A 21,667-nucleotide genomic window follows, 5' to 3' on the forward strand; every position below is an offset into this window, starting at 1 on the left:
CCTAGTTCCAGACGCGCGTAACGTCGAACAACCCGTCTGAAAAAAAATTTGTGCGACACGAGGACTTCCAAGGAGATCAACCATCCGAGTACTAATCTCGCCCAAGCACACTTAACTGCGGAGTTCGGATGGGATCCGGGGCTTTAGTGCTGGTATGATCGCACCTGTTTAGTTTTGCGCTGCAAATACATAAACTCATTCCCCTTTCTTCCCCCTCCCGTCATTTGTTTCCTTGTGCGTGCGCACTGCACCTCCCATTCTCGTTCTAATATCAAGTAAAACGCTACAGCGCCGTGACTCACATTTGCGAATAAAGCTGAGGACCATAATTCAAGTCATGCGTAACGTCGAAAGAATCATCTGCAAAAAAATGGGTGCAACACGAGGACTTCACAAGAAAATGGGTGAAATATAAGGACATCGCAGGAGGTAACCCATGGTAGTACTACTCTCGCCCAAGCACCCTTACCTACGGAGTTCTGATAGAATCCGTTGCATTTGTGCTGGTTTCATCGCACCTGTTTCATTTCGTGCTGAAAATACATACACTCCTTCTCCTTCCCTCCCCCTCCCATCAATTGTTTCCTTGTGCGTTCACACTGCACCTCTCCTTCTCGTTCAAATATCAAGTAAAATGCCACGGCGCCGTGACTCACATTTGCGAATAAATCTGCGGACCATAATTAAAGTCGCGCGTAACGTCGAACGGCACATCTGAAAAAAAGAAAATGGGTGTAACACTAGAACTTCCCAGGAGGTAACCCATCATTGTACTACTTTCGCCAAAGCACACTTAACTGCGGAGTTCTGATGGGATCCGGTGCATTAGTGCTGGTATGATCGCTCCCGTTTAATTCCGCGCTGCAAATACATAAACTCCTTCTCCTTTCTTCTCCCTCCCGTCATTTGTTTCCTTGTGCGTGAGCACTGCACCTCTCGTGCTCGTTCTAATGTAAAGTAAAATGCTACGGTGCCGTGACTCACATTTGCGAATAAACCTGTGGACCATAATTCAAGTCGCGCGTATCGTCGAAAGAATCATCTGCAAAAAAATAGGTACAACAAGAGGACTTCCTAAAAAAATGGGTGAAAAATAAGGACTTCGCAGGAAGTCACCCATCCTAGTGCTACTCTCGCCCAAGCACCCTTAACTTGCGGAGTTCTGATAGAATCCGTTGCATTGGTGCTGGTATGATCGCACCTGTTTCATTTCGCGCTGCAAATACATAAACTCCTTCTCCTTTCTTCCCCCTCCCGTCATTTGTTTCCAAGTGCGTGCGCACTGCACCTTTCGTTCTCGTTCAAATATCAAGTACAATGCCACGGCGCCGTGACTCACATTTGCGAATAAATCTGCGGACCATAATTAAAGTCGCGCGTAACATCGAACGGCACATCTGAAAAAAAGAAAATGGGTGCAACACGAGAACTTCCCACGAGGTAACCCATCATTGTACTACTTTCACCAAAGCACACTTAACTGCGGAGTTCTGATGGGATCCGGTGCATTTGTGCTGGTATGATCGCACCTGTTTAATTTTGCGCTGCAAATACATACACTCCTTCTTCCCTCCCCCCCTCCAATCATTTGTTTCCTTGTGCGTTCACACTGCACCTCTCCTTCTCGTTCTAATATCGATTAAAATGCCCCTGATTCTTTACTCACATTTGCGTATAAACAAGCGGACCATAGTTCCAGTCGCGCGTAACGTCGAACGACCCATCTGAAAAAAAATTGTTGCGATACGAGGACTTCCCAAGAGGTCACCCATCCGAATACTACTCTCGCCAAAGCACACTTAACTGCAGAGTTCTGATGGTATGATGCCACTTGTTTAATTTTGCGCTTCAAATACATACACTCCCTCTCTTTTCTTCCTCATCCCGTTATTAATTTCCTTGTACGTGCGCACTGCACCTCCCGTACTCGTTCTAATATCAAGTAAAATGCAACGGCGCCGTGACTCACATTTGCGAATAAACCTGCGGACTATAAATCAAGTCGCGCGTAACGTCGAAAGAATCATCTGCAAAAAGATGGGTGCAACACAAGGACCACCAAAGAAAATGGGTGAAATATAAGGACTTCGCAGGAGGTCACCCATCCGAGTACTTTTCTCGCCCAAGCACCCTTAACTGCGGAGTTCTGATAGAATCCGTTGCATTAGTGCTGGTATGATCCCTCATGTTTCATTCTGCACTGCAAATACATACACTCTTTCTCCTTCCAACCCCCTCCCGTCATTTGTTTCGTTGTGCGTGCACTCTGCATCTCTCTTTGTCGTTCTAATATCAAGTAATATGCCCCGGCACCGTGACTCACCTTTGCAAATGAACCAGCGGTTTATAATTCCATTCGCGCGTAACGTCGAACAACCCATCCGAAAAAAAAAATAGGTGCAACACGAGGGCTTTCCAGGTGGTGACCCATCCGAGTACTACTCTCGCCCAAGCACACTTAACTGCGGAGTTCTTATGGGATCCGGAGCTTTAGTGCTGGTATGATCGCACCTGTTTAATTTCGTGCTTCAAATACATACACTCCTTCTCATTTCTTCCCCCTCCCGTCATTTGTTTCCTTGTGCGTTCACACTTCACCTCTCATTCTCGTTCTAATATCAATTAAAATGCCCCTGTTTCTTGACTCACATTTGCGTATAAACCCGCGGACCCTAGTTCCAGAAGCGCGTAACGTCGAACGACCTGTCTGAAAAAAAATTGGTGCGACACAAGGACTTCCCAGGAGGTCACCCATCCGAGAACTAATCTCGCCCAAGCACACTTCACTGCGGAGTTCTGATGGGATCCGGTGCATTAGTGCTGGTATGATAGCACCTATTAAATTTTGCGCTGCAAATACATAAATTCATTCCCTTTTCTTCCCCCTCCCGTCGTTTGTTTCCTTGTGCGTGCGCACTGCACCTCCCGTTCTCGTTTTAATATCAAGTAAATAGCTACAGTGCCGTGACTCACATTTGCGAATAAACCAGAGGACCATAATTCAAGTCGCGCGTAACGTCGAACGAATCATCTGCAAAAAAATGGGTGCAACACGAGGACTTCACAAGAAAATGGGTGAAATATAAGGACTTCGCAGGAGGTAACCCTTGCTAGTACAACTCTCGCCCAAGCACCTTTACATACGTAGTTCTGATAGAATTCGTTGCATTAGTGCTGGTATGATCGCACCAGTTTAATTTCGCGCTGCAAATACATAAACTCCATCTCCTTTCTTCCCCCTCCCGTCATTTGTTTCCTTGTGCATGCGCACTGCACCTCTCGTTCTCGTTCAAATATCAAGAAAAATGCCACGGCGCCGTGACTCACATTTATGAATAAATCTGCGGACCGTAATTAAAGTCGCGCGTAACGTCGAACGGCACATCTGAAAAAAAAAATGGGTGCAACACGAGAACTTCCCAGGAGGTAACCCATCATTGTACTACTTTCGCCAAAACACACTTAACTGCGGAGTTCTGATGGGTTCCGGGGCATTAGTGCTGGTGTGACCGCACCTGTTTAATTTCGTGCTGAAAATACATACACTCCTTCTTCCCTACCCCCCTCCCATCATTTGTTTCCTTGTGCGTTCACACTGCACCTCTCATTCTCGTTCGAATATCGATTAAAATGCCCCTGATTCTTGACTGACATTTGCGTAAACACCAGCGGACCATAGTTTCAGTCCCGCGTAATGTCGAACGGCCCATCTGAAAAAAAATTATTGCGATACGAGGACTTCCCAAGAGGTCACCCATCCGAGTACTACTCTCGCCCAAGCACCCTTAACTGCAGAGTTCTGATGGGATCCAGTACATTAGTGCTGGTATGATGCCACTTGTTTAATTTTGCGCTTCAAATACATACACTCCTTCTCTTTTCTTCCTCCTCCCGTTATTTGTTTCCTTGTGCGTGTGCACTGCACCTCCCGTACTCGTTCTAATATCAAGTAAAATGCCACGGCGCCGTGACTCACATTTGCGAATAAACCAGCGGACCATAAATCAAGTCGCGCGTAACGTCGAAAGAATCATCTGCAAAAAGATGGGTGCAACACGAGGACCTCCCAAGAAAATGGGTGAAATATAAGGACTTCGCAGGAGGTCACCCATCCGAGTACTTTTCTCGCCCAAGCACCCTTAACTGCGGAGTTCTGATAGAATCCGTTGCATTAGTGCTGGTATGATCCCTCATGTTTCATTCTGCACTGCAAATACATACACTCTTTCTCCTCCCATCCCCCCACCCGTCATTTGTTTCCTTGTGCGTGCACTCTGCACCTCTCTTTCTCGTTCTAATATCAAATAATATGCCCCGGCACCGTGACTCACCTTTGCAAATGAACCAGCGGTTTATAATTCCATTCGCGCGTAACGTTGAACAACCCATCCGAGAAAAAAAAGGTGCAACACGAGGGCTTCCCAAGTGGTCACCCATCCGAGTACTACTCTCGCCCAAGCACACCTAACTGCGGAGTTCTGATGGGATCCGGAGCTTTAGTTCTGGTATGATCGCACCTGTTTAATTCCGCGCTGCAAATACATATACTCCTTCTCCTTTCTTCCCCCTCCGTCATTTGTTTCCTTGTGCGTTCACACTTCATCTCTTCTTCTCGTTCTAATATCGATTAAAATGCCCCTGCTTCTTGACTCACATTTGCGTATAAACCAGCGGACCCTTGTTCCAGACTCGCGTAACGTTGAACGACCCGTCTGAAAAAAAATTGGTGCGACACGAGGACTTTCCAGGAGGTCACCCATCTGAGTACTAATCTCGCCCAAGCACACTTAACTGCGGAGTTCTGAAGGGATCCGGTGCATTTGTGCTGGTATGATCGCACCTGTTTAATTTCGCGCTGCAAATACATAAACTCATTCCCCTTTCTTCCCCCTCCCGTCATTTCTTTCCTTGTGCGTGCGCACTGTACCTCTCGTTCTCGTTCAAATATCAAGTAAAATGCCACGGCGCCGTGACTCACATTTGCGAATAAATCTGCGGACCATAATTAAAGTCGCGCGTAACGTGACTCACCTTTGCAAATGAACCAGCGGTTTATAATTCCATTCGTGCGTAACGTCGCACAACCCATCCGAAAAAAAATAGGTGCAACACGAGGGCTTCCCAAGTGGTCACCCATCCGAGTACTACCCTCGCCCAAGCACACTTAACTGCGGAGTTCTGATGGGATCCGAAGTTTTGGTGCTGATATGATCGCACCTGTTTCATTTCGTGTTGAAAATACATACACTCCTTCTCCTTCCCTCCCCCTCCCATCAATTGTTTCCTTGTGCGTTCAGACTGCACCTCTCCTTCTCGTTCTAATATCGATTAAAATGCCCCTGCTTATTGACTCACATTTGCGTATAAAGCAGCGGACCCTAGTTCCAATCGCGCGTAACGTCGAACGACCCGTCTGAAAAAAAATTGGTGCGACACGAGAACTTCCTAGGAGGTCACCCATCCGAGTACTACTCTCGCCCAAGCACACTTAACTCCGGAGTTCTGATGGGATCCGGTGCATTAGTGCTGGTATGATCACACCCTTTTAATTTCGCGCTGCAAATATATAAACTCCTTCTCCTTTCTTCCCCCTCCCGTCATTTGTTTCCTTGTGCATGCGCATTGCACCTCCCGTGCTCGTTCTAATATCAAGTAAAATGGTACGGTGCCGAGACGCACATTTGTGAATAAACCTGAGGACCAAAATTCAAGTTACGCGTATCAAGTCGCGCGTAACATCGAACGACCCGTCTGAAAAAAAAAATTAGTGCGACACAAGGACTTCCCAGGAGGTCACCCATCCGAGTACTACTCTCGACCAAGCACGCTTAACTGTAGAGTTCTGATGGGATCCAGTGCATTAGTGCTGGTATGATGCCACTTAATTAATTTTGCGCTTCAAATAGATACACTCCTTCTCTTTTCTTCCACCCCCCGTCATTTGTTTCCTTGTGCGTGCGCACTGCACCTCCCATACTCGTTCTAATATCAAGTAAAATGCCACGGCGCCGTGACTCACATTTACGAATAAACCTGCGGACCATAAATCAAGTCGCGAGTAACGTCGAAAGAATCATCTGCAAAAAGATGGGTGCAACACGAGGACCTCCCAAGAAAATGGGTGAAATATATGGACTTCGCAGGAGGTAACCCATCCGAGTACTACTCTCGCCCAAGCACACTTAACTGCGGAGTTCTGATGGGATCCGGGGCTTTAGTGCTGGTATGATCGCACCTGTTTAATTTCGCGCTGCAAATACATACACTCCTTCTCCTTTATTCCCCCTCCCGTCAATTGTTTCCTTGTGCGTCCACACTGCACCTCTCATTCTCGTTCTAATATCGATTAAAATGCCCCTGCTTCTTAACTCACATTTGAGTATAAACCAGCGGACCCTAGTTCCAGTCGCGCGTAACGTCGAACGACCCGTCTGAAAGAAAATTGTTGCGACACGAGAACTTCCCAGGAGGTCACCCATCCGAGTACTACTCTCGCCCAAGCACACTTAACTGCGGAGTTCTGATGGGATCAAGTGCATTAGTGCTGATATGATCGCACCCGTTTAATTTAGCGCTGCAAATACATAAACTCCTTCTCATTTCTTTTCCCTCCCGTCATTTGTTTCCTTGTGCGTGCGCACTGCACCTCCCGTGCTCGTTCTAATATCAAGTAAAATGCCACGGCGCCGTGACTCACATTTGCGAATAAACCTGCGGACCATAAATCATGTCGCGCGTAACGTCGAAAGAATCATTTGCAAAAAGATGGGTGCAACACGAGGACCTCCCAAGAAAATGGGTGAAATATAAGGACTTCGCAGGAGGTCACCCATCTGAGTACTTTTCTCGCCCAAGCACCCTTAACTGCGGAGTTCTGATAGAATCCGTTACATTAGTGCTGGTATGATCCCTCATGTTTCATTCTGCACTGCAAATACATACACTCTTTCTCCTCCCATCCCCCCTCCCGTCATTTGTTTCCTTGTGCGTGCACTCTGTATCTCTCTTTCTCGTTCTAATATCATGTAATATGCCCCGGCACAGTGACTCACCTTTGCAAATGAACCAGCGGTTTATAATTCCATTCGCGCGTAACGTCGAACAACCCATCCGAAAAAAAAATAAGTGCAACACGAGGGCTTCCCAGGTGGACACCCATCCGACTACTACTCTCGCCCAAGTACACTTAACTGTGGAGTTCTAATGGGATCCGTAGCTTTAGTGCTGGTCTGATCGTACCTGTTTAATTTCGCGCTGCAAATACATGCACTCCTTCTCCTTTCTTCCCCCTCCCGTCATTTGTTTCCTTGTGCGTTCACACTTCACCTCTCATTCTCGTTCTAATATCGATTAAAATGCCCCTGCTTCTTGACTCACATTTGCGTATAAACCAGTGGACCCTAGTTCCAGACGCGCGTAACGTCGAACGACCCGTCTGAAAAAAAATTGGTGGGACACGAGGACTTCCCAGGAGGTCAACCATCCGAGTACTAATCTCGCCAAGCACACTTAACTACGGAATTCTGATGGCATCCGGGGCTTTAGTGCTGCTATGATTGCACCTGTTTAGTTTCGCGCTGCAAATACATACACTCCTTCTCCTTTCATCCCCCTTCCGTCATTTGTTTCCTTATGCGTTCACACTTCACCTCTCATTCTCGTTCTAATATCGATTAAAATGCCCCTGCTTCTTGACTCATATTTGTGTATAAACCAGCGGACCCTAGTTCCAGACGAGCGTAACATCGAACGACCCGTCTGAAAAAAAATTGGTGCGACACGAGGACTTCACAAGAAAATGGGTGAAATATAAGGACTTCGCAGGAGGTAACCCATGCTAGTACTCCTCTCGCCCAAGCACCCTTACCTACGGAGTTCTGATAGAATCTGTTGCATTAGTGCTGGTATGATCGCACCTGTTTCATTTCGTGCTGAAAATACATACACTCCTTCTCCTTCCCTCCCCCCTCCCATCATTTGATTCCTTGTGCGTTCACACTGCACCTCTTTTTCTCATTCTAATATCGATTAATATGCCCCTGCTTCTTGACTCACATTTGCGTAAAAACAAGTGGACCATAGTACCAGTTGAGCGTAACGTCGAACGACCCGTCTGAAATAAAATTTGTGCGACACGAGAACTTCCCAGGAGGTCACCCATCCGAGTACTACTCTCGCCCAAGCACACTTAACTGCAGAGTTATGATGGGATCCGTTGCATTAGTGCTGGTATGATCGCACCCGTTTAATTTCGCGCTGCAAGTACATAAACTCTTTCTCCTTTCTTTCCCCTCCCGTCATTTGTTTCCTTGTGCGTGCGCACTGCACCTCCCGTGCTCGTTTTAATATCAAGTAAAATGTTACGACGCCGTGACTCACATTTGCGAATAAACCTGAGGACCAAAATTCAAGTCGCGCGTAACATCGAAAGAATCATCTGCAATAAAATGGGTGCAACACGAGGACTTCCCAAGTGGTCACCCATCCGAGTACTACTCTCGCCCAAGCACACTTAACTGCGGAGTTATGATGGGATCGGTTGCATTAGTGCTGGTATGATCGCACCTTTTTAATTTCACGCTGCAAATACATATACTCCTTCTCCTTTCTTCCCCCTCCCATCATTGTACTACTTTCGCCAAAGCACACTTAACTGCGGAGTTCTGATGGGATCCGGTGCATTTGTGCTGGTGTGACCGCACCTGTTTAATTTCGTGCTGAAAATACATACACTCCTTCTTCCCTCCCCCCCCCCCCCATCATTTGTTTCCTTGTGCGTTTACACTGCACCTCTCCTTCTCGTTCTAATATCGATTAAAATGCCCCTGATTCTTGACCCACATTTGCGTATAAACCAGCGGACCATAGTTCAAGTCGCGCGTAACGTCGAACGACCCATCTGAAAAAAAATTATTTCGATACGAGGACTTCCCAAGAGGTCACCCATCCGAGTACTACTTTCGCCCAAGCACACTTAAGAGCAGAGTTCTGATGGGATCCAGTGCATTAGTGCTGGTATGATGCCACTTGTTTAATTTTGCGCTTCAAATACATACACTCCTTCTCTTTTCTTCCTCCTCTTGTCATTTGTTTCCTTGTGCGTGCGCACTGCACCTCCCGTACTCTTTCTAATATCAAGTAAAATGCCACGGTGCCGTGACTCACATTTGCGAATAAATCTGCGGACCATAAATCAAGTCGTGCGTAAAGTCGAAAGAATCATCTGCAAAAAGATGGGTGCAACGCGAGGACCTCCCAAGAAAATGGGTGAAATATAAGGACTTCGCAGGAGGTCACCCATCCGAGTACTTTTCTCGCCCAAGCGCCCTTAATTGCGGAGTTCTCATAGAATCCGTTGCATTAGTACTGGTATGATCCCTCATGTTTCATTCTACACTGCAAATACATACACTCCTTCTTCCCTCCCCCCCTCCCGTCATTTGTTTCTTTGTGCGTTCACACTTCACCTCTCATTCTCGTTCTAATATCGATTAAAATGCCCCTGCTTCTTGACTCACATTTGCGTATAAACCAGCGGACCCTAGTTCCAGACGCGCGTAACGTCAAACGATCCGTCTGAAAAAAAATTGGTGCGACACGAGGACTTCCCAGGAGGTCACCCATCCGAGTACTAATCTCGCCCAAGCACACTTCACTGCGGAGTTCTGATGGGATCCGGTGCATTAGTGGTGATATGATCGCACCTGTTTAATTTCGCGCTGCAAAACTAAAAAACTCATTCCCCTTTCTTCCCCCTCCCGTCATTTGTTTCCTTGTGCGTGCGCACTGCACCTCCCGTTCTCGTTCTAATATCAAGTAAAATGCTACGGCGCCGTGACTCACATTTGCGAATAAACCTGAGGACCATAATTCAAGTCGCGCGTAACGTCGAAAGAATCATCTGCAAAAAAATGGGTGCAACACGAGGACTTCACAAGAAAATGGGTGAAATATAAGGACTTCGCAGGAGGTAACCCATGCTAGTACTACTCTCGCCCAAGCACCCTTACCTACGGTGTTCTGATTGAATCCGTTGCATTAGTGCTGGTATGATCGCACCTGTTCCATTTCGTGCTGAAAATACATACACTCCTCCTTCCCTCCCCCTCCCATCAATTGTTTCCTTGTGCGTTCACACTGCACCTCTCCTTCTAGTTCTAATATCGATTAAAATGCCCCTGCTTCTTGACTCACATTTGCGTATAAACAAGCGGACCCCAGTTCCAGTCGCGCGTAACGTCGAACGACCCATCTGAAAAAAAATTGGTGCGACACGAGGACTTCCCAGGAGGTCACCCATTCGAGTACTACTCTCGCCCAAGCACACTTAACTGCGGAGTTCTGATGGGATCCGGTGTATTAGTGCTGGTATGATCGCAACCTTTTAATTCTGCGCTGCAAATACATAAACTCCTTCTCCTTTCTTCCCCCTCCCGTCATTTGTTTCCTTGTGCGTGCGCATTGCACCTCCCGTTCTCGTTCTAATATCAAGTAAAATGCTACGGTGCCATGACTCACATTTCCGAATAAACCTGAGGACCATAATTCAAGTCGCGCGTATCGTCGAAAGAATCATCTGCAAAAAAATGGGTGCAACACGAGGACTTCCTAAGAAAATGGGTGAAATATAAGGACTTCGCAGGAGGTCACCCATCCTAGAGCTACTCTCGCCCAAGCACCCTTAACTTGCGGAGTTCTGATAGAATCAGTTGCATTGGTGCTGGTATAATTGCTCATGTTTCATTCTGTGCTGCAAATACATACATTTTTTCTCCCTCCATCCCCCCTCCCGTCATTTGTTTCCTTTTGCGTGCACTCTGCATCTCTCGTTCTCGTTCTAATATAGATTAAAATGCCCCTGCTTCTTGACTCAAATTTGCGTATAACCCAGTGGACCCTAGTTCCAGCCGCGCGTAACGTCGAACGACCTGTCTGAAAAAAAATTGGTGCGACAGGAGGACTTCCCAAGAAGTCACCCATCCGAGTACTACTCTCGCCCAAGCACACTTAACTACAGAGTTCTGATGGAATCCAATGCATTAGTGCTGGTATGATCGCACCTCTTATTTTGCGCTGTAAATACATAAACTCCTTCTCCTTTCTTCCCCCTCCCGTCATTTGTTTCCTTGTGCGTGCGCACTGCACCTATCGATCTCGTTTAAATATCAAGTAAAATGCCACGGCGCCGTGACTCACATTTGCGAATAAATCTGCGGACCATAATTAAAGTTGCGCGTAACTTCGAACGGCACATCTGAAAAAAAAAATGGGTGCAACACGAGGACTTCCCAAGTGGTCACCCATCCGAGAACTACTCTCGCCCAAGCACACTTAACTGCAGAGTTCTGATGGGATCTGGAGCTTTTGTGCTGGTATGATCACACATGTTTAATTTCGCGCTGCAAATACATACACTCCTTCTCCTTTCTTCCCCCTCCCGTCATTTGTTTCCTTGTGCATTGACACTTCACCTCTCATTCTCGTTCTAATATCGATTAAAATGCCCCTGCTTCTTGACTCACATTTGCGTATAAACCAGTGGACCCTAGTTCCAGTCGCGCGTAACGTCGAATGACCCGTCTGAGAAAAAAAACTAGTGCGACACGAGGACTTCACAGGAGGTCAACAATCCGAGTACTACTCTCGCCAAACCACACTTAACTACGGAGTTCTGATGGGATCCGGTGCATTAGTGCTGGTATGATCGCACCTGTTTAATTTTGCGCTGCAAATACATACACTCCTTCTCCTTTCTTCCCCCTCCCGTAATTTGTTTCCTTGTGCGTGCGCACTGCACCTCCCGTTCTCGTTCTAATATCAAGTAAAATGGTACAGCGCCGTGACTCACATTTGCAAATAAACCTGAGGACCATAATTCAAGTTGCGTGTAACGTCGAAAGAATCATCTGCAAAACATTGGGTGCAACACGAGGACCACCCAAGAAAATGGGTGAAATATAAGGACTTCGCAGGAGGTCACCCATCCGAGTAGTTTTTCTCGCCCAAGCACCCTTAAATGCGGAGTTCTGATAGAATCCGTTGCATTAGTGCTGGTATGAGCCCTCATGTTTCATTCTGCACTGCAAATACATACACTCTTTCTCCTTCAAACCCCCCTCCCGTCATTTGTTTCCTTGTGCGTGCACTATGCATCCCTCTTTCTTGTTTTAATATCAAGTAATATGCCCCGGCACCATGACTCACGTTTGCAAATGAACCAGCGGAGTTCTGATGGGATCCGGAGCTTTAGTGCTGGTATGATCGCACCTGTTTAATTTCGTGCTGCAAATACATACACTCCTTCTCATTTCTTCCCCCTCCCGTCATTTGTTTCCTTGTGCGTTCACACTTCACCTCTCATTCTCGTTCTAATATCGATTAAAATGCCCCTGCTTCTTGACTCACATTTGCGTATAAACCAGCGGACCCTAGTTCCAGACGCGCGTAACGTCGAACGACCTGTTTGAAAAAAAATTAGTGCGACACGAGGACTTCCCAGGAGGTCACCCATCCGAGTACTAATCTCGCCCAAGCACACTTCACAGCGGAGTTCTGATGGGATCCGGTGCATTGGTGCTGGTATGATCGCACCCGTTTAATTCCGCACTGCAAATACATAAACTCCTTCTCCTTTCTTCCCCCTCCCGTCATTTCTTTCCTTGTGCGTGCGCACTACACCTCCCGTGCTCGTTCTAATATCAAGTAAAATACTACGGTGTTGTGGCTCACATTTGCGAATAAACCTGAGGACCATAATTCAAGTCGCGCGTAACGTCGAAAGAATCATGTGCAAAAAAATGGGTGCAACACGAGGACTTTACAAGAAAATTTGTGAAATATAAGGACTTCGCAGGAGGTAACCCATGCTAGTACTACTCTCGCCCAAACACCCTTACCTATGGAGTTCTGATAGAATCCGATGCATTAGTGCTGGTGTGATTAGTGCTGGTATGATCGCACCTGTTTCATTTCGTGCTGAAAATACATACACTCTTTCTCCTTCCCTCCCCCTCCCGTCATTTGTTTCCTTGTGCGTGCACTCTGCATCTCTCTTTCTCATTCTAATATAGATTAAAATGCCCCTGCTTCTTGACTCACATTTGCGTATAAACCACTGGACCCTAGTTGCAGTCGCGCATAACGTCCAACGACCGGTCTGAAAAAAAAAATTAATGCGACACGAGGACTTCCTAGGAGGTCACCCATCCGAGTATTACTCTCGCCCAAGCACACTTAACTGCGGAGTTCTAATGTGATTCGGTGCATTAGTGCTAGTATGATCGCATTTGTTTAATTAAGCGCTGCAAATACATAAACTCCTTCTCCTTTCTTCCCCCCTCCCGTCATTTGTTTCCTTGTGCGTGCGCACTGCACCTCCCGTGCTCATTCTAATATCAAGTAAAATGCTACGGTGCCGTGACTCACATTTACGAAAAAACCTGAGGACCATAATTCAAGTCGCGCGTATCGTCGAAAGAATCATCTGCAAAAAAATAGGTGCAACACGAGGACTTCCTAAGAAAATGGGTGAAATATAAGGACTTCGCAGGAGGTCACCCATCCAAGAGCTACTCTCGCCCAAGCACCCTTAACTTGCGGAGTTCAGATAGAATCCGTTGCATTGGTGCTGGTATGATTGCTCATGTTTCATTCTGCGCTGCAAATACATACACTTTTTCTCCCTCCATCCCCCCTCCCGTCATTTGTTTCCTTGTGCGTGCACTCTGCATCTCTCATTCTCGTTCTAATATCGATTAAAATGCCCCTGCTTCTTGACTCACATTTGCGTATAAACCAGCGGACCCTAGTTCCAGCCGCGCGTAACGTCGAACGTCCCGTCTGAAAAAAAAAATAGGTACAACACGTGGGCTTCCCAAGTGGTGACCCATCCGAGTACTACTCTCGCCCAAGCACACTTAACTACGGAGTTCTGATGGGATCAGGAGCTCTAGTGCTGGTATGATCGCACCTGTTTAATTTCGTGCTGCAAATACATACACTCCTTCTCATTTCTTCCCCCTCCCGTCATTTGTTTCCTTGTGCGTTCACACTTCACCTCTCATTCTCGTTCTAATATCGATTAAAATGCCCTTGCTTCTTGACTCACATTTGCGTATAAACCAGCGGACCCTAGTTCCAGACGCGCGTAACGTCGAAGGAGCTGTTTGAAAAAAAATTAGTGCGACACGAGGACTTCCCAGGAGGTCACCCATCCGAGTACTAATCTCGCCCAAGCACACTTCACAGCGGAGTTCTGATGGGATCCGGTGCATTAGTGCAGGTATGACCGAACCCGTTTAATTCAACGCTGCAAATACATAAACTCCTTCTCCTTTCTTCCCCCTCCCGTCATTTGTTTTCTTGTGCGTGCGCACTGCACCTCTCGTTCTCGTTCAAATATCAAGTAAAATGCCACTGTGCCGTGACTCACATTTGCGAATAAATATGCGGACCATAATTAAAGTCGCGCGTAACGTCGAACGGCACATCTAAAAAAAAAAAATGGGTGCAACACGGGATCTTCCCAGGAGGTAACCCATCATTGTACTACTTTCGCCAAAGCACACTTAACTGCGGAGTTCTGATGGGATCCGATGGATTTGTGCTGGTGTGACCGCACCTGTTTAATTCCGTGCTGAAAATACATACACTCCTTCTTCCCTCCCCCCCTCCCATCATTTGTTTCCTTGTGCGTTCACACTGCACCTCTCCTTCTCATTCTAATATCGATTAAAATGCCCCTGATTCTTGACTCATATTTGCGTATAAACCAGTGGACCATAGTTCCAGTCTCGCGTAACGTCGAATGACCAATCTGAAAAAAAATTGTTGCGATACGAGGACTTCCCAAGAGGTCACCCATCTGAGTACTACTCTTGCCCAAGCACACTTAACTGCAGATGGGTGCAATACGAGGACCTCCCAAGAAAATGGGTGAAATATAAGGACTTCGCAGGAGGTCACCCATCCGAGTACTTTTCTCGCCCAAGCACCCTTAACTGCGGAGTTCTGATAGAATTCGTTGCATTAGTGCTGGTATGATCCATCATGTTTCATTCTGCACTGCAAATACATACACTCTTTCTCCTCCCATCCCCCCTCCTGTCATTTGTTTCCTTGTGCGTGCACTCTGCATCTCTCTTTCTCATTCTAATATCAAGTAATATGCCCCGGCACCGTAACTCACCTTTGCAAATGAACCAGTGGTTTATAATTCCATTCGCGCGTAACGTCGAACAACCCATCCAAAAAAAAATAGGTGCAACACGAGGGCTTCCCAAGTGGTCACCCATCCGAGTACTACTCTCGCCCAAGCACACTTAAATGCGGAGTTCTGATGGGATCCGAGGCTTTAGTGCTGGTATGATCGAACCTGTTTAATTTCGCACTGCAAATACATACACTCCTTCTCCTTTCTTCCCCCTCCCGTCATTTGTTTCCTTGTGCGTTCACACTTCACCTCTCATTCTCGTTTTAATATCGATTAAAATGCCCCTGCTTCTTGACTCACATTTGCGTATAAACCAGCGGACCCTAGTTCCAGACACGCGTAACGTCGAACGACCCCTCTGAAAAAAGATTGGTGCGACACGAGGACTTCACAAGAAAATGGGTGAAATATAAGGACTTCGCAGGAGGTCACCCATCCGAGTACTTTTCTCGCCCAAGCACCCTTGACTGCGGAGTTCAGATAGAATCCGTTGCATTAGTGCTGGTATGATCCCTCATGTTTCATTCTACACTGCAAATACATACACTCTTTCTCCTCCCATCCCCTCTCCCGTCATTTATTTCCTTGTGCGTGATCTCTGCATCTCTCTTTCTCGTTCTAATATAAAGTAATATGCCCCGGCACCGTGACTCACCTTTGTAAATGAACCAGCGGTTTATAATTCCATTCGCGCGTAACGTCGAACATCCCATCCGAAAAAAAATAGGTGCAACACGAGGGCTTCCCAGGTGGTCACCGATCCGAGTACTACTCTCGCCCATGCACACTTAACTGCGGAGTTCTGATGGGATCCGGGGCTGTAGTGCTGGTATGATCGCACCGGTTTAATTTCGCGCTGCAAATACATACACTCCTTCTCCTTTCTTCCCCCTCCCGTCAATTGTTTCCTTGTGCGTTCACACTTCACCTCTCATTCTCGTTCTAATATCGATTAAAATGCCCCTGCTTCTTGACTCACATTTGCGTATAAACCAGCGGACCCTAGTTCCAGACGCGCGTAACGTCGAACGACCCGTCTGAAAAAAAAATTTGTGCGACACGAGGACTTCCCAGGAGATCAACCATCCAAGTACTAATCTCACCCAAGCACAATTAACTGCGGAGTTCAGATGGGATCCGGGGCTTTAGTGCTGGTATGATCGCACCTGTTTAGTTTTCCGCTGCAAATACATACACTCCTTCCCCTTTCTTCCCCCTCTCGTCATTTGTTTCCTTGTGCGTGCGCACTGCACCTCCCGTTCTCGTTCTAATATCAAGTAAAATTCTACAGCACCGTGACTCACATTTGCGAATAAACCTGAGGACCATAATTCAAATCGCGCGTAACGTCGAAAGAATCATCTGCAAAAAAATGGGTGCAACACAAGGACTTCACAAGAAAATGGGTGAAATATAAGGACTTCGCATGAGGTAACCCATGCTAGTACTACTCTCACCCAAGCACCCTTACCTACGGAGTTCTGATAGAATCCGTTGCATTAGTGCTGGAAGGATCGCACCTCTTTCATTTCGTGCTGAAAATACATACTCTCCTTCTCCTTCCCTCCCCCTGCCATCAATTGTTTCCTTGTGCGTTCACACTGCACCTCTCCTTCTCGTTCTAATATCGATTAAAATGCCCCTGCTTCTTGACTCACATTTGCATATAAACCAACGGACCCTAGTTCCAGTAGCGCGTAACGTCGAACGACTCGTCTGAAAAAAAATTGGTGAGACACGAGGACTTCCCAGGAGGTCACCCATCCTAGTACTACTCTCGCCCAAGCACACTTAACTGCGGAGTTCTGATGGGATACGGTGCATTAGTGCTGGTATGATCGCAACCGTATAATTTAGCGCTGCAAATACATAAATTCCTTCTCATTTCTTCCCCCTCTCGTCATTTGTTTCCTTGTGCGTGCGCACTGCACCTCCCGTGCTCGTTCTAATATCAAGTAAAATGCTACGGTGCCGTGACTCACATTTGCGAATAAACCTGCGGACCATAAATCAAGTCGCGCGTATCGTCGAAAGAATCATCTGCAAAAAAATGGGTGCAACACGAGGACTTCCTAAGAAAATGGGTGAAATATAAGGATTTCGCAGGAGGTCACCCATCCTAGTGCTACTCTCTCCCAAGCACCCTTATCTTGCAGAGTTCTGAAGGAATCCCGTGCATTGGTGCTGGTATGATTGTTCATGTTTCATTCTGCGCGTTAAATACATACACTTTTTCTCCCTCCATCCCCCCTCCCGTCATTTGTTTCCTTGTGCGTGCACTCTGCATCTCTGCTTCTCGTTCTAATATCGATTAAAATAACCCTGCTTCTTGACTCACATTTGCGTATAAACCACCGGACCTTAGTTCCAATCGCGCGTAACGTCGAACGACCCGTCTGAAAAAAAATATGTGCAACACGAGGACTTCCCAGGAGGTCACCCATCCGAGTACTACTCTCTCCCAAGCACACTTAACTGCGGAGTTCTGATGGAATCCGATGCATTAATGCTGGTATGATCGCACCCGTTAAATTCCGCGCTGCAAATACATAAATTCCTTCTCCTTTCTTCCCCCTCCCATCATTTATTTCCTTGTGCGTGCGCACTGCACCTCCCGTGCTCGTTCTAATATCAAGTAAAATGCTACAGTACCGTGACTCACATTTGCGAATAAACCTGAGGACCATAATTCAAGTCGCGCGTATCGTCGAAAGAATCATCTGCAAAAAAATGGGTGCAACACGGGGACTTCCTGAGAAAATGGGTGAAATATAAGGACTTCGCAGGAGGTCACCCATCCTAGTGCTACTCTCGCCCAAGCACCCTTAACTTGCGGAGTTCTGATAGAATCCGTTGCATTGGTGCTGGTATGATTGCTCATGTTTCATTCTGCGCTGCAAATACATACACTTTTTTTCCCTCCATCCCTCCTCCCGTCATTTGTTTCCTTGTGCGTGCAATCTGCATCTCTCCTTCTCGTTCTAATATCGATTAAAATGCCCCTGCTTCTTGACTCACATTTACGTATAAACAAATGGACCCTAGTTCCAGTCGCGAGTAACGTCGAACGACCCGTCTGAAAAAAAAAATTAGTGCGACACGAGGACTTCCCAGGAGGTCACCCATCCGAGTACTACTCTCGCCCAAGCACACTTATCTGTGGAGTTCTGATGGGATCCGGTGCATTAGTGCTGGTATGATCGAACCCGTTTAATTTCGCGCTGCAAATACATAAACTCCTTCTCCTTTCTTCCCCCTCCCGTCATTTGTTTCCTTGTGCGTGCGCACTGCACCTCTCGTTCTCGTTCAAATATCAAGTAAAATGCCACGGTGCCGTGACTCACATTTGCGAATAAATCTGCGGACCATAATTAAAGTCGCGCATAACGTCGAACGGCACATCTGAAAAAAAGAAAATGGGTGCAACACGAGAACTTCCCAGGAGGTGACCCATCATTGTACTACTTTCGCCAAAGCACACTTAACTGCGGAGTTCTGATGGGATCCGGTGCATTTGTGGTGGTGTGACCGCATCTGTTTAATTTCGTGCTGAAAATACATACACTCCTTCTTCCCTCCCCCCCTCCCATCATTTGTTTCCTTGTGCGTGCGCACTGCACCTCTCCTTCTCTTTCTAATATCAAGTAAAATGCTACGGTGTCGTGACTCACATTTGCGAATAAACCTGAGGACCATAATTCAAGTCGCTCGTACCGTCGAAAGAATCATCTGCAAAAAAATGGGTGCAACACGAGGACTTCCTGAGAAAATCGGTGAAATATAAGGACTTCGCAGGAGGTCACCCATCCTAGTGCTACTCTCGCCCAAGCAACCTTAACTTACAGAGTTCTGATAGAATCCGTTGCATTGGTGCTGGTATGATTGCTCATGTTTCATTCTGCGCTGCAAATACATACACTATTTTTCCCTCCATCCCTCCTCCCGTCATTTGTTTCCTTGTGCCTGCACTCTGCATCTCTCCTTTTTGTTCTAATATCGATTAAAATGCCCCTGCTCCTAGTTCCAGTCGCGCGTAACGTCGAACAACCCGTCTGAAAAAAAAATTAGTGCGACACGAGAACTTCCCAGGAGGTCACCCATCCGAGTACTACTCTCGCCCAAGCACACTTATCTGCAGAGTTCTGATGGGATCCGGTGCATTAGTGCTGGTATGACGCACCTGTTTAATTTCGCGCTGCAAATACATAAACTCATTCTCCTTTCTTCCCCCTCCCGCCATTTGTTTCCTTGTGCGTGCCTACTGCACCTCCCGTGCTCGTTCTAATATCAAGTAAAATGCTACGTTGCCGTGACTCACATTTGTAAATAAACCTGAGGACCATAATTCAAGTCGCGCGTTTCGTCGAAAGAATCATCTGCAAAAAAATGGGTGCAACACGAGGACTTCCTAAGAAAATGGGTGAAATATAAGGACTTCGAAGGAGGTCACCCATCCTAGTGCTACTCTCACCCAAGCACCCCTAACTTGCGGAGTTCTGATAGAATCCGTTGCATTGGTGCTGGAATGATTGCTCATGTTTCATTCTGCGCTGCAAATACATACACTTTTTCTCCCTCCATCACCCCTTCCGTCATTTATTTCCTTGTGCGTGCACTCTGCATCTCTCCTTCTCGTTCTAATATCGATTAAAATGCCCCTGCTTCTTGACTCACATTTGCGTATAAACCAGTAGACCCTAGTTCCAATCGCGCGTAACGTCGAACGACCCGTCTGAAAAAAAAAAATTAGTGCGACACGAGGACTTCCCAGGAGGTCACCCATCCGAGTACTACTCTCGCCCAAGCACACTTATCTGCGGAGTTCTGATGGGATCCGGTGCATTAGTGCTGGTATGATCGCACCAGTTTAATTTCGCGCTGCAAATACATAAACTCCTTCTCCTTTCTTCCCCCTCCCGTCATTTGTTTCCTTATGCGTGCGCACTGCACCTCTCGTTCTCGTTCAAATATCAAGTAAAATGCCACGGCGCCGTGACTCACATTTGCGAATAAATCTGCGGACCATAATTAAAGTCGCGCGTAACGTCGAGCGGCACATCTGAAAAAAAAAAATTGGTGCAACACGAGAACTTCCCAGGAGGTAACCTATCATTGTACTACTTTCGCCAGAGCACACTTAACTGCGAAGTTCTGATGGGATCCGGTGCATTTGTGCTGGTGTGACCGCACCTATTTAATTTCGTGCTGAAAATACATACACTCCTTCTTCCCTCCCCCCCTCCCATCATTTGTTTCCTTGTGCGTTCACACTACACCTCACCTTCTCGTTCTAATATCGATTAAAATGCCCCTGCTTCTTGACTCACATTTGAGTATAAACCAGCGGACCATAGTTCCAGTCGCGCGTAACGTCGAACGACCCATCTGAAAGAAAATTGTTGCGATACGAGGACTTCCCAAGAGGTCACCCATCCGAGTACTACTCTCGCCCAAGCACACTTAACTATAGAGTTCTGATGGGATCCAGTGCATCAGTGCTGGTATGATGTCACTTGTTTAATTTTGCGATTCAAATACATACACTCCTCCTTTCTTCCCCCTCCCGTCATTTGTTTCCTTGTGCGTTCACACTTCACCTCTCATTCTCGTTCTAATATCGATTAAAATGCCACTGCTTCTTGACTCACATTTGCGTATAAACCAGCGGACCCTAGCTCCAGACGCACGTAACGTCGAACAACCCGTCTGAAAAGAAATTTGTGCTACACGGGGACTTCCCAGGAGGTCACCAATCTGAGTACTAATCTCGCCCAAGCACACTTCACTGCGGAGTTCTGATGGGATCCGGTGCATTAGTGCTGGTATGATCCCACCTGTTTAATTTCGCGCTGTAAATACATAAACTCATTCCCCTTTCTTCCCCCTCGCGTCATTTGTTTCCTTGTGCATGCGCACTGCTCTTCCCGTTCTCGTCCTAATATCAAGTAAAATGCTACAGCGCCGTGACTCACATTTGCGAATAAACCTGAGGACCATAATTCAAGTTGCGCGTAACGTCGAAAGAATCATCTGCAAAAAAATGGGTGCAACACGAGGACTTCACAAGAAAATGGGTGAAATATAAGGACTTCGCAGGACGTATCCCATGCTAGTACTACTCTCGCCAAAGCACCCTTACCTACGGAGTTCTGATAGAATCCGTTGCATTTGTGCTGGTTTGATCGCACCTGTTTCATTTCGTGCTGAAAATACATACACTCCTTCTCCTTCCCTCCTTCTCCCATAAATTGTTTCCTTGTGCGTTCACACTGCACCTCTTCTTCTCGTTCTAATATCGATTAAAATGCCCCTGCTTCTTGACTCACATTTGCGTATAAACCAGCGGACACGAGTTCCAGTCGCGCGTAACGTCGAACAACCCATCTGAAAAAAAATTGTTGCGATACGAGGACTTCCCAGGAGGTCACCCATCCGAGTACTACTCTCGCCCAAGCA

The 21,667-nt window shown here is 46.7% G+C and overlaps 6 non-coding genes and 33 pseudogenes across 6 annotated transcripts; all 39 read right to left on the bottom strand.

Annotated features, from left to right (window-relative positions):
- Window positions 1–47: 47 nt before the first annotated feature.
- LOC148244901 (5S ribosomal RNA) lies at window positions 48–166 on the bottom strand (annotated as a pseudogene).
- A 563-nt stretch (window positions 167–729) lies between these two features.
- On the bottom strand, window positions 730–848 carry LOC148244902 (5S ribosomal RNA; annotated as a pseudogene).
- Window positions 849–1,412: 564 nt separating this feature from the next.
- Window positions 1,413–1,531, bottom strand: LOC148244903 (5S ribosomal RNA; annotated as a pseudogene).
- Window positions 1,532–2,394: 863 nt separating this feature from the next.
- Window positions 2,395–2,513, bottom strand: LOC148244904 (5S ribosomal RNA; annotated as a pseudogene).
- Window positions 2,514–2,718: 205 nt separating this feature from the next.
- Window positions 2,719–2,837, bottom strand: LOC148244905 (5S ribosomal RNA; annotated as a pseudogene).
- A 561-nt stretch (window positions 2,838–3,398) lies between these two features.
- Window positions 3,399–3,517, bottom strand: LOC148244906 (5S ribosomal RNA; annotated as a pseudogene).
- A 204-nt stretch (window positions 3,518–3,721) lies between these two features.
- On the bottom strand, window positions 3,722–3,839 carry LOC148244907 (5S ribosomal RNA; annotated as a pseudogene).
- Window positions 3,840–4,400: 561 nt separating this feature from the next.
- On the bottom strand, window positions 4,401–4,519 carry LOC148244908 (5S ribosomal RNA; annotated as a pseudogene).
- A 204-nt stretch (window positions 4,520–4,723) lies between these two features.
- On the bottom strand, window positions 4,724–4,842 carry LOC148244909 (5S ribosomal RNA). The gene has a single exon (XR_015814821.1). It is a non-coding gene; the product is annotated as a 5S ribosomal RNA (ribosomal RNA).
- Window positions 4,843–5,100: 258 nt separating this feature from the next.
- On the bottom strand, window positions 5,101–5,219 carry LOC148244910 (5S ribosomal RNA). The gene has a single exon (XR_015814539.1). It is a non-coding gene; the product is annotated as a 5S ribosomal RNA (ribosomal RNA).
- Window positions 5,220–5,424: 205 nt separating this feature from the next.
- On the bottom strand, window positions 5,425–5,543 carry LOC148244911 (5S ribosomal RNA). The gene has a single exon (XR_015814606.1). It is a non-coding gene; the product is annotated as a 5S ribosomal RNA (ribosomal RNA).
- Window positions 5,544–5,764: 221 nt separating this feature from the next.
- Window positions 5,765–5,883, bottom strand: LOC148244912 (5S ribosomal RNA; annotated as a pseudogene).
- Window positions 5,884–6,118: 235 nt separating this feature from the next.
- LOC148244913 (5S ribosomal RNA) lies at window positions 6,119–6,237 on the bottom strand (annotated as a pseudogene).
- A 205-nt stretch (window positions 6,238–6,442) lies between these two features.
- Window positions 6,443–6,561, bottom strand: LOC148244914 (5S ribosomal RNA; annotated as a pseudogene).
- Window positions 6,562–7,122: 561 nt separating this feature from the next.
- LOC148244915 (5S ribosomal RNA) lies at window positions 7,123–7,241 on the bottom strand (annotated as a pseudogene).
- Window positions 7,242–8,124: 883 nt separating this feature from the next.
- On the bottom strand, window positions 8,125–8,243 carry LOC148244916 (5S ribosomal RNA; annotated as a pseudogene).
- A 205-nt stretch (window positions 8,244–8,448) lies between these two features.
- LOC148244917 (5S ribosomal RNA) lies at window positions 8,449–8,567 on the bottom strand (annotated as a pseudogene).
- Window positions 8,568–9,587: 1,020 nt separating this feature from the next.
- LOC148244918 (5S ribosomal RNA) lies at window positions 9,588–9,706 on the bottom strand (annotated as a pseudogene).
- A 557-nt stretch (window positions 9,707–10,263) lies between these two features.
- LOC148244919 (5S ribosomal RNA) lies at window positions 10,264–10,382 on the bottom strand. Its single transcript, XR_015814493.1, has one exon. It is a non-coding gene; the product is annotated as a 5S ribosomal RNA (ribosomal RNA).
- A 561-nt stretch (window positions 10,383–10,943) lies between these two features.
- On the bottom strand, window positions 10,944–11,062 carry LOC148244920 (5S ribosomal RNA; annotated as a pseudogene).
- A 205-nt stretch (window positions 11,063–11,267) lies between these two features.
- LOC148244921 (5S ribosomal RNA) lies at window positions 11,268–11,386 on the bottom strand (annotated as a pseudogene).
- Window positions 11,387–11,593: 207 nt separating this feature from the next.
- LOC148244922 (5S ribosomal RNA) lies at window positions 11,594–11,712 on the bottom strand (annotated as a pseudogene).
- A 762-nt stretch (window positions 11,713–12,474) lies between these two features.
- On the bottom strand, window positions 12,475–12,593 carry LOC148244923 (5S ribosomal RNA). The gene has a single exon (XR_015815547.1). It is a non-coding gene; the product is annotated as a 5S ribosomal RNA (ribosomal RNA).
- A 576-nt stretch (window positions 12,594–13,169) lies between these two features.
- On the bottom strand, window positions 13,170–13,288 carry LOC148244924 (5S ribosomal RNA; annotated as a pseudogene).
- A 564-nt stretch (window positions 13,289–13,852) lies between these two features.
- On the bottom strand, window positions 13,853–13,971 carry LOC148244925 (5S ribosomal RNA; annotated as a pseudogene).
- Window positions 13,972–14,176: 205 nt separating this feature from the next.
- Window positions 14,177–14,295, bottom strand: LOC148244926 (5S ribosomal RNA; annotated as a pseudogene).
- A 208-nt stretch (window positions 14,296–14,503) lies between these two features.
- Window positions 14,504–14,622, bottom strand: LOC148244927 (5S ribosomal RNA; annotated as a pseudogene).
- A 634-nt stretch (window positions 14,623–15,256) lies between these two features.
- Window positions 15,257–15,375, bottom strand: LOC148244928 (5S ribosomal RNA; annotated as a pseudogene).
- A 560-nt stretch (window positions 15,376–15,935) lies between these two features.
- LOC148244929 (5S ribosomal RNA) lies at window positions 15,936–16,054 on the bottom strand (annotated as a pseudogene).
- Window positions 16,055–16,260: 206 nt separating this feature from the next.
- On the bottom strand, window positions 16,261–16,379 carry LOC148244930 (5S ribosomal RNA; annotated as a pseudogene).
- Window positions 16,380–16,938: 559 nt separating this feature from the next.
- Window positions 16,939–17,057, bottom strand: LOC148244931 (5S ribosomal RNA; annotated as a pseudogene).
- A 561-nt stretch (window positions 17,058–17,618) lies between these two features.
- On the bottom strand, window positions 17,619–17,737 carry LOC148244932 (5S ribosomal RNA; annotated as a pseudogene).
- Window positions 17,738–18,300: 563 nt separating this feature from the next.
- Window positions 18,301–18,419, bottom strand: LOC148244933 (5S ribosomal RNA; annotated as a pseudogene).
- Window positions 18,420–18,628: 209 nt separating this feature from the next.
- Window positions 18,629–18,747, bottom strand: LOC148244934 (5S ribosomal RNA; annotated as a pseudogene).
- A 528-nt stretch (window positions 18,748–19,275) lies between these two features.
- LOC148244935 (5S ribosomal RNA) lies at window positions 19,276–19,393 on the bottom strand (annotated as a pseudogene).
- Window positions 19,394–19,957: 564 nt separating this feature from the next.
- On the bottom strand, window positions 19,958–20,076 carry LOC148244936 (5S ribosomal RNA). The gene has a single exon (XR_015815672.1). It is a non-coding gene; the product is annotated as a 5S ribosomal RNA (ribosomal RNA).
- Window positions 20,077–20,284: 208 nt separating this feature from the next.
- Window positions 20,285–20,403, bottom strand: LOC148244937 (5S ribosomal RNA; annotated as a pseudogene).
- Window positions 20,404–20,609: 206 nt separating this feature from the next.
- Window positions 20,610–20,726, bottom strand: LOC148244938 (5S ribosomal RNA; annotated as a pseudogene).
- A 202-nt stretch (window positions 20,727–20,928) lies between these two features.
- On the bottom strand, window positions 20,929–21,047 carry LOC148244939 (5S ribosomal RNA; annotated as a pseudogene).
- Between the last annotated feature and the right edge of the window lie 620 nt (window positions 21,048–21,667).

Source organism: Carica papaya, chromosome 8 (assembly GCF_054855325.1).
Source record: "Carica papaya isolate Zhongbai chromosome 8, ASM5485532v1, whole genome shotgun sequence".
Classification (NCBI taxonomy): domain Eukaryota; kingdom Viridiplantae; phylum Streptophyta; class Magnoliopsida; order Brassicales; family Caricaceae; genus Carica; species Carica papaya.